Source organism: Capra hircus, assembly GCF_001704415.2.
Source record: "Capra hircus breed San Clemente chromosome X unlocalized genomic scaffold, ASM170441v1, whole genome shotgun sequence".
Taxonomy (NCBI): Eukaryota; Metazoa; Chordata; class Mammalia; order Artiodactyla; family Bovidae; genus Capra; species Capra hircus.
The window spans coordinates 24,936,877-24,944,691 of NW_017189516.1; the positions used below are offsets into that span (position 1 = coordinate 24,936,877).

The 7,815-nt window shown below is 38.1% G+C and overlaps 1 non-coding gene across 1 annotated transcript; it reads right to left on the bottom strand.

Moving 5' to 3' along the window:
* Positions 1–975: 975 nt before the first annotated feature.
* Positions 976–1,048, bottom strand: TRNAE-UUC. The gene has a single exon. It is a non-coding gene; the product is annotated as a tRNA-Glu (tRNA).
* Positions 1,049–7,815: the final 6,767 nt, after the last annotated feature.

Here is a 7,815-nt window from a genome sequence, read left to right on the forward strand (position 1 = left end):
GTCAAATGTTAACTGATGGTATATGCATGAGTTTATTTCTGGACTTTATTTCTGAACTTGAGGTCTACTCTCTTACCAATTTTCAAGTATACAATACATTGTTGTTTACTATATGTACCATCCTGTCAGTTAGATCTCCAGTAAATTGTTCATCTTATAAATGGAATTTTATGCCATTTACCAATGTCTTACAGTTTTTACTGCACAGATCTTTTACCTTTTGGTTAAATTTTTCCTAAGTATTTTATTGTTTTTGATACTGTTGCAAATGGGATTGTTTTATTTGTTTTTCAGATAGTTCATTGTTAGTGTAAAGAAACATAACTGATTTTTGTATGTTGATTTTGTATCCTGCACTTTTATTCATTCTAACAATTACTATTTAGTAGTTCTTACAATTATTTGTTTGGAGAAGGCAATGGCAACCCACTCCAGTGTTCTTGCCTGGAAAATCCCATGGACAGAGGAGCCTGGTAGGCTGCAGTCCATGGGGTCGCGGAGAGTCGGACATGACTGAACGACTTCACTTTCACTTTTCACTTTATTTGTTAAGTCTAACAATTGTTTGGTGGAATCTTTAGGCTTTTCTATATATGAGATGTCATCTGCAAATAGAGGCAACTTTATTTCTTTTCTGTTTTGGATAACTTAATTACTTTCTCTTGCCTGATTGCTCTGGCTAAGACTTCTGGTACTACATTGAATAGGAGTGCTGGGAGTAAACACCCTTATCTTGTTGATCTTAGAGGAAATGCTTTCAGCCTTTTGTCATTGAGTATGATGTTATCTGTGGGCTGGTCCTATGCAGCCTTTATTATGTTGAAATAAGTTTCTTCTATACCTAGTTTAGGGTGTTTATCATGAAAGAGCACTGCATTTGTTAAATACTTTTTCTTCATGTGTTGAGATGATCATGTGAATTTTTCCTTTATTCTCCTTTTCTTTGGCCACACTGTGTGGCTTTCAGGATCTTAGTTCCTTGACCAGGGATTGAACCTGGACCCTCAGCAGTGAAAGTGTAGAGTCCTAACTACTAGACCATCAAGGAATTAATTCCTGCTATCCTTTGTTCTTTTACTGTAGTGTGCCACATGATTGGCATATGTGGAATCATTTTTATATCCCTGGGATAAATCCCGCTTGAACATGGTATCACTGAAGTTCCTCAGTCGTGTCCAACTCTGCAATCCCATGAACTGTAGCCTACTAGCCTTCTCCATCCATGGAATTTTCCAAGCAAGAGTACTGGAGTGGATTGCCATTTCCTTCTCCAGGGGATCTTCCCAACCTGGGGATCGAACCCAGGTCTCCCGAATTGCAGGCAGACGCTTTACCATCTGAGCTACCAGGGAAGCCCCTTGAACATGGTATATGCTCTTTTAATGTGCTGTTGAATTAGTTGTCTTAGTATCTTGTTGCAAATTTTTGCATCCATATTCATTAGTGATATTGGCCTATGGCTTTCTTATAGTGTCCTTATCTGCTTTTGAGTCAGGGTAAAGCTGATCTCCTAACATGAATTTGAGAGTATCCCCTTCTCTTCGATTATTTTTGAGGAGTAGAGGAGGATTGGTAATAACTCTTCTTTAAATATTTGGTCGAATTCACCAATAAACCCACCTAGTCCTGACCTTGCCTTACTTGGGAGATTTTTTATTAATGATTCAGTTTTGTTACTTGTTATTAGCCTGTTCGTATTTTCTATTTCTTCATGATTCACACTTGATAGATTATATTATTATAGGAGTCTACTTCCTCTAGTTAAGATGTCCAATAAGTTGGTGTATCATTTTTTATAGTCTTGGTATCTCAGGTACCAGTGGTAATGCCACTTCTTTCACTTGTAATTTTTATTTTTATTTTTACTTTATTTTAATTAACAATACTGTATTGGTTTTGCCATACATTGACATGAATACACCACAGGTGTACATGTGTTCCCAAATATGAACCCCCTCTCCCACCTCCCTCCCCATAACATCTCTCTGGGTCATCCCCGTGCACCAGCCCCAAGCATCCTGCATCCTGCATCAGACATGGACTGGTGATTCGTTTCTTACATGATAGTATACATGTTTCAATGCCATTCTCCCAAATCATCCCACCCTCTCCCTCTCCCTCTGACTTCAAAAGTCCACTCTACACATCTGTGTCTCCTTCACTGTCTCGCATACAGGGTCATCATTGCCTTCTTTCTAAATTCCATATATATATATGTGTTAGTATACTGTATTGGTGTTTTTCTTTCTGGCTTACTTCACTCTGTATAATCGGCTCCAGTTTCATCCATCTCATTAGAACTGATTCAAATGTATTCTTTTTAATGGCTGAGTAATACTCCATTGTGTATATGTACCACAGCTTCCTTATCCATTCATCTGCTGATGGACATCTAGGTTGTTTCCATGTCCTGGCTATTATAAACAGTGCTGCGATGAACATTGGGTAATTTATCTTTTTTATTTCTTGGTTAGTATAGCTAAAGATTAGTCATTTTCTTTACCTTTTCAAAGAACCAGCTCTTGCTTTTGTTAATCTTCTTTATTGTGTTATTATTCTCTATTCCCTTTACATCTGCTCTGATCTTTATTATTTCTTTACTTCTGCTAACTTTGGGCCTAGTTTTTCTAGTTCCTTGAGGTGAAATGTTAGGCTGTTTGAGATATTTCTTTGCTCTTAAATGTGTATGTTTATAGTTATAAATTTTCTTCTTTTTTTTAGGTTTATTTTTTTTTTAATTTTACTTTATTTTACTTTACAATACTGTATTGGTTTTGCCACATATCAACATGACATAGCAAAAGTCAACAAAGCCAAAAGCTGATTCTTTGAAAGGATATATAAACTTTCTTCTTAAAACTGCCTTTGCTGCACCCCGTAAGTTCTGATATGTTGTATTTCTTTTTTAATTTGTCTCAAGATTATTTTTTATTTTCCATTTGATTTCTTCTTTGATTTTTCAGGAGCATGTCATTTAATTTCTATGTATTTGTGAATTTTCTAGCTTACCTCCTGTTTTTAATTTCTGTTAGTATTTTTTATATGAGAGGATATATCTCCAGATTGTGGTATATTTCTGTCTGAAATACTTAAGTAGTCTCTGCCTCTAAGATCTTCATTTATCCAATTGCAAAACTAGACAAAATATACTATAACAGGAGTGGTTCAAATCTGTTCATGGGCAAAGATGTATAGTAGAAATCCATGATGATTTTAGAGTGTGTTTAAGTCTCTGAACTTTAGCTATATCATCTGCAAAAAGGGAAAAAATAATTTGTAATTTCTAGCATTTGGAGAAATATTAAATAAGAGCATATATATATATATAAAGTATCCACAGTGCCTAGCACTTATTTTTTATTCAATAAATTTTAGTGATTTTTGAAACTGTTGTTACTGACTTTGGTTTTGTGAAGAATAGTAAGTGCCTCAGAAAACAACAAAGTCAGGTAGCCTTAATTTATCTCAGGAAAACTGCTCATCTTCCTCTCCTTCATCTATTCATCTTACTTTGTCCCATTATTAACCCAACCAAAGCACAACTCAGTGTTCCCATGGCTCTAATCAACCTGCTTCTCTCAGCCTTCTCTTTTTCAGTAAATTGTGCCTCCTTTCATTTTGTCAGGCCAAAGACATTAACGTCATCATTATATTCCATATTTGATAAATAGAGCACATGCTGTTAGCTGTAATCTTATAAAAGAGAATCTCCTAAATCGAACCACTTCTCACCAACTCCAGCATACTGAGCTGGTCTGTGCTACCACCATATCTCCCTTCGTATTTTATAATAGCCTTTTAAGTAGTACCCTCTATTCTTTATCTGTCCCTAAAAATGTATTCCTAATACATCAGCAAGACTGATCCTATTATAACCAAAGGCATATCAGGTCAGTTCCATGCTCAGATCTCTCCAATGGCATCCCATAAAACTGAAAGCCAAAGTACTTACCTTGGCATACAAGAAACTGCATGATTTTGTACTTGCTCCCTCTCTGACCCCATCTAGTATCCCCTGTCTTCATTCACTGTGTTTAAGCTATAACAACTTTGAATTTGCCATGCCTTCTGCTGGAAATCCTCTTTCCTGCAATATTCACGTGACTCACCTTCTCCTTTTTTCAGTCTTCTGTTAAAATATTACCTCCCCAGAGAGGTTTATGTAAAAAAAATAACACCCTTGCGAGTACCCCCATCCCTACTACCCTCTCTAATTTTATCTGACATATCTATATTGTTTATTTTCCTTTCATTCTGACTAGTATTTAATAACCTTCATAAGGGACACTGTTCTTTCCACTAACTCCCAGTACTGAACAAATGAACAACTAGCTCAGTGCCGACTATGTTACAAACACTGTATCAAGCACCAGAGCTACATACAACGCATTAGCTCTAGCCTGGAGGAGTTCAAAGAAGTAATATAAATGCACAATTGCTATTATAATGCTAGGTACTATAATAATGAACTTTACCAGGTGCTGTGGTAGTTTAGAGGATGGAGCTCAATTGTATGATGGATGACAACAAAGTCTTCATTAGGCAGGTGATGCTAGAGCTAGAATTGGAACTGAATCTGAAGGATGAATATTCAACAAGTTAAAGAGGAGTAAAAGGTGGTGATAAGAGGGATATGTTGAGAAGACATTCTAACTAGAGAAAAAAGCAAGTAAAATGACATAGATATGTGAAATATAGCAGCAGCTCTATATAAAGAGAATGATTAAAAATTTCTTGGAACTAGGGTATTGTGCATACATGGTAGGGAAGGGGGATTCTTACTTATTTTTCTCAAGGGACTTGTCTTTTCTCAACCCAGTCAAAAAGAGTGAATAGGATGAGTATATGAAATGTGCAAAGTTCCATTCACTGAGGAAGGAGCCCTGATAGATTGGAGGAGCTAGTGATGATTTTAGAAATTATTTGAATTATGGTCCTTCAGACCTGGATTATGTTCCTCACGTCAGCATATCTTCTACTTTGGGTAAGGAAAAGAATAACAGAAAACATTATTGCAGTTAAACCTTAGTGCACTCTACCACAACTCTGCACATTTCAGCCTGAATCATGAATTGTCTTTGCAAAACAGGGCTAGATGTGGAAAGTGGGTTTGGAACAGGGACTCAGGGAGGAGACAACTACTGATTGTGAAAAGACAGTCTGAAGAGATAGGAGTAAGGAGCGCCACAACTGGGAACATCTGCAGAAAAAGCCTAAGATACCTAAAAGCAAGGTGTCATTGTTGAGAGACATGCAAGAGGAGAACCTAACATTATAAACTCTTTCCCCAACTGTTGGTTTCTTTGGTCTCCATGGGCATTGGGAGGGGCTCCCACCTGAGTGGGTCCACTTCCTTGTTAGGTGGAGGTCTCCTCTGTTGGCCAGCATGGGCTCCAACGGCCTGAGCACTGCCCATCCCAAAACCTCCTTAGGAGTCAGTGGTGGGCACCCCTGCCTGGGACAAGAGCCCTCCAATGCTGGTGAGGGCTGAGTGCTAAAGTATGGGTTTGAGAGAATGGGTCCTGGGAGAGAAACACTGTTGGTTGGGTGGATACAGCAGAGGGGACTGGAGTGAGGAGACCTGCATCTGGGAATGCCCCCTAGAGAAAGCATGGTCTGTCTGAAAAGCTAGCCATAATTACTGAGAGGTGCACAGGGAGTGCGGCCATCATCTTCCCATACTCCAGCTTCTGCTTCCTCGACCGAGGGAGTGTGCCACAGTCTGTTCCAACTTGTTGGTCCTGCTGCCACAGGCAACTTACACACAATCCAATTGTGGCCACAGTACCCCTGCTCCAATATGAATAAATAAATGGTGCCTCAAGCATCTATTCATTCCCTCTCATCTGGGCAAGGAATAGATACTTGAGAGTGAGGCACACAAAGAGGTTGGGTCAAAACCAAACCTGAGCCCCAGGAGCAGTGCAACTAAGGAAGAGGAACAGATATCTTTCTGTGTAGCTGCACAAGCTGTGGACTCAATCCCAATGTAAGCTGGGTAAATCCTGCGTCTCTGGAACACATGAATAGGCAACAAATGTTTCAACAATTGAGACTAGTTTAGTGTTCACAGCACTGGATACAGAGGGCAAGTACTTGTGAGAATTGGGCAAAGTCAGAGTCTGAGCTGGCTCCACAGTGTCCACAGCAGATACAGAGAACTATCTAGAGGTATTAGAAAGCCTACTTAGAATGTGAGATTTGGCTCTGGCTCACTGTGGGAGCAAGAACATTGACAGAAGAGGCTCCAGGAAAATATTCTTATTACTACTATTCTTTTTGTGTGTGTGTTTCATTTTACTCATTTGTTGTTGTTATTGCTTTTATTGTTTTTTTATCTTTTATTTTTACTTTATATATGTATATATTATATATATATTTTTTACTTTAACTTTTTGTTGCACTGTGTTTTATATTCTTCTTGTTGCTTTGTGGCTTTTTTTCCTGCTTTTGTCTTTTGTTATTTTATTTTCATTGTTTTTCTGTATCTACTTTATGTTTTGTTTGCTTTCACTCTTTTTATTGTTTGTGTGCTTTGTTTTTTTTCATTCTTTGTTAGTTTAGTCCTTATTAACTATTCTCATATTAGAATTTTTTTTTTGTCTTTTTTTCCCCTATTTTATGTGTGTGTGTTTGTTGGGTTGTTGTTACTTTTTTTTTTGTCTGCTGTTGCTTTTGCTATGTCTTGGGTTCTGTTTGTTTTCTTTTTTTAATTTTTAATTTTTCTGTTATTTCTTTCCTTTTCTTCCTTTTTTCTCAGTCTGCACTCTATTGACTGTAGGGTCTTGCATTGTTGGCTGTAGGCTCTGCTGAGGCTCTCTGGAGCCTGGGCCTCCAGGTTGGGAGCATAGAGTCCAAGATGTTGGACCACCAGAGAATTTCTGGGTCCAGGGAATATTAACAGGCATGCATGTTCCTGGAGGTATCATATCAAAATTAAGGCCCAGCCCAGTACAACTTCCAGCAGGCTTCAGTGCTAGAAATGTCATGCCAGACAATCAAGAGAATAGCACAAACCCACCCATCAGTAAACAGGCTGCCTGACAGATATCCCAAGACACCCCACCTGATGAGGCCTTGACATACAGAGTATAAACATTCAAATCTATTCACCAGAGTGCAGACCCAAGGCCCTTCCACCAAGAAGTCTACACATGCCATCCTCACTCACCAGGGGGCAGACAGCAGAGGCAAGAGGAAATACAACCCTGTAGCCTGTGAGAACAAAGACCCTAAACATAGTAGGTTAAACAAAATGAGACGACAGGAAAATATGGTGCAGATGAAGGAGCAAGGTAAAAAAAAAAAAAAACAAAACCCAAGACCAAATAAATAAAGAGGAAATAGGCAATATACCTGAAAAAAAATCAGAGAAATCATAGTAAACATGCTCCAAGATCTTGGAAATAGAATGGAGGCATGGATCAAGAAGATTCAAGAAATAATTAACAAGGACCTAGAAGAACTAAAGAATGAATGATTGATTTAACTGAGGAGAAAAAAAAAAGCTAGACAGAATCAACAGCTAAATAACTGAGGCAAAGGTGAGCTGAAATACGGTGTGGTGGAAATAAATGTTGAGGAGCAGAATAAAGAAAAAGAATGAAAAGAATTGAGGACAGTTGCAGAGAAATCTGGGACACTAAATGTACCAAATTGGAATTATAGGGGTCCAAGAAGAAGAAGAGAAATAGAAAGGGCATAAGAAAATATTTCAAGAGATTATAGTTGAAAATTTCCCTAACATGGCAAAGCACATAGACACCAGAAGGGGACAGAAAGAGTACTCCCTTGCTAGTTTATAGCAGGGAGTTA